We start from the raw sequence: 2,474 nt of genomic DNA on the forward strand, positions 1-2,474 counted from the left end.
CGGTACTCTCCACGTGCGTGCGGGAACAACCATCCGGCCATTTTTAAATTCAGTTGAAGTAGACTGCAGAATAACCAGTATCTAACCTGATACAGGGTTATTTTAAGAACTCGCCAAATCAGAAATGAAAATCTTAGTTTACGGAAACCCACGCGAACTATCTACACATCTCTGCAAAGAAAAACCATTGACGCTAACCTTTCTCGAGCGTTCAGCTATCACGTTTTCCTGAAAGCCAACATCAAATTTACTCGAAAATTTATCTGCCTCTACCATGATCAGAAGAGACCAACACTGCCCTCTGCCTAACAGAACGTTTCTAAAGCTCAAAATTGTTCCAAGGTATCCTCTGAGAAATGAATAATAATGAATGCAACTTACCAAACGTGCCTCGAAAGAAAGCACTACTGTCAAACAAAACACGACTTGTCACGAACTCGCGCAGAAGCGTCGCTCATCATATATGTATATAGACGCTAGATTAAAGTTACTCAACATATCCGCTTAAATAACGACAGCTAGTAATGCACGTGCATTGCTAGCTGTCATTCTTTCCTACTTTCTATTTTATTTTGACATTTGAGTGTGTGGCCGAAACGTCAGTAAAGTTGCGTCATTGTATTTCTTTTACTACGTTCTCCTGTTCTTTGAATATATATATATATATATATATATATATATAATAATAATAATATAATAATAATAATAATAATAATGGCGTTTTACGTGCCAAAACACGGTCTGATTATGAGGCGCGCCGTAGTGGGGGACTCCAGAATAAATTCGACCACTTGGGTTCTTTACCGTGCACCTAAACCTAAGTTCACGGGTGTTTTTGCATTTCGCCCCCGTCGAAATGCCGCCGCCGTGGCCGACATTCGATCCCGCGACCTCGCGCTCAGTAGCCCAACGCCACAGCCACTGAGCAACCAAGGCGGGTATTATATATATATATATATATATATATATTGTACCGGAGCAGATCGGCACTGGCTCTGTGCCAGCCAGTGTGGAAGAAGACGTTGACGATCGTGTGGTTCGCGCTAGGTCGGTTTACAACGAGCGAGCTTGTTTTAACCGTCAAGCTTCGTCAACTCTACCTGCCGAATATTCTTGTCACATTTGGTGGAAGTGCTGGGTAGTCTCTTTCAGCGTCTTGGAACTGCATTCGCTATGACCGAGGACGCCGGCCCCTCGCGAGCTGCCCCTGGCCCATACCTGTCGTGTGCTCTGGGGTGCTCGTCAGCGTGATCCTGCAGTCTTCAGTGGCACTGATGGTCACGACGGATCGCTGGTCGGCTGGGTTGACCGATGCTGGGCGCCCTTTAGTCGCGGGAATGCGTTGACGAGAGACAGGGGGGGGGGGGCGAGTTGTTTTGGTGTTGCTGACCTAGCGGGGGGTCCTTTCTTCCCTTCGTCGCGTCTGCAAGGCCATTAACATACAAAGAAGGAAGAATGCCCTTCACGAGATTTATATTACCCGCCGTGTTCTGAATGTGCCAAGACTCGAGTAGTAGCCTTTTTCGCCAGTTTGTCTCTGTTTGAAGGATTTGGGTTTCTTGGAACGAAATCTTGTGGTCGGCGTCTTCGGAATGTTCGGCGACGGCGCTGCGTATTCGGTTCAATGTTCTGACATCGTTTTCATGTTGTCTGATTCTTTCTTTTAGATTTTTGGTTTCCCCGATGTACGACGCCGGACAGTCGGCACAGCTGATTTTATAGACGACGCCTTGAGCTTTTTCTTTTGGTGGACGGTCTTTTTGGTTTAGGAATGAGGATATTCAAAGTGTTCATCGGTTTATGTGCGACTTTGAGGCCTTCTTTTTTCAATATTCGGCTGGAGTCATTTTCAATATTCGGCTGGAGTTATCTGGTTGGAGTCAATCTCTAAGTCTTAATCAAGCTCTTGTTAGTATTTTGCCTAACGTCCTACCTTTATTTTTGAGAAAACACACAATACGAGGAATTCCAAGCATCAAACTTTTTGAACCACTACTGGGAACTCTGTTTCTGTATGTCTCCGTTGTTTGTTGGCACTCTCCTGGTAACAGCGACCCCTCGCATGCTCTTTGTTAACATGTTTTCATAATGACACTGTATGTACGCGCAACTTTGTACCCCTTTATAGCACCACTGTATTTCCCCGTTGTTTTTGTTGACTTGGACTTAAGACAATGTGTTAACATTCATGATGCCACTAAATCTACGCGCCTGTGGTCAGACTACGTACGTTTACAAGTTTGTGTTCATGTCTTTGTTGTACTCACGTTTTTTTTTCGCTTTTTTCTTACTTTTAACGATAATTGCACTCTGTGTACGCCAAATTTCTATTCATGCTTTTGTTGTATTCCTTTTTTTATTGTTTCTATAATTTTTTTCACTCTTACGGAGAAAATGTATAAATTGAGCTCTGTGTGCTTGCAATCGCACTCTTGATGAAGGCCGGACAACGGCCGAAACGTCAGTAAAGTCGT

This window comes from Dermacentor silvarum, unplaced genomic scaffold (genome assembly GCF_013339745.2).
Source record: "Dermacentor silvarum isolate Dsil-2018 unplaced genomic scaffold, BIME_Dsil_1.4 Seq495, whole genome shotgun sequence".
NCBI classification, from domain to species: Eukaryota; Metazoa; Arthropoda; class Arachnida; order Ixodida; family Ixodidae; genus Dermacentor; species Dermacentor silvarum.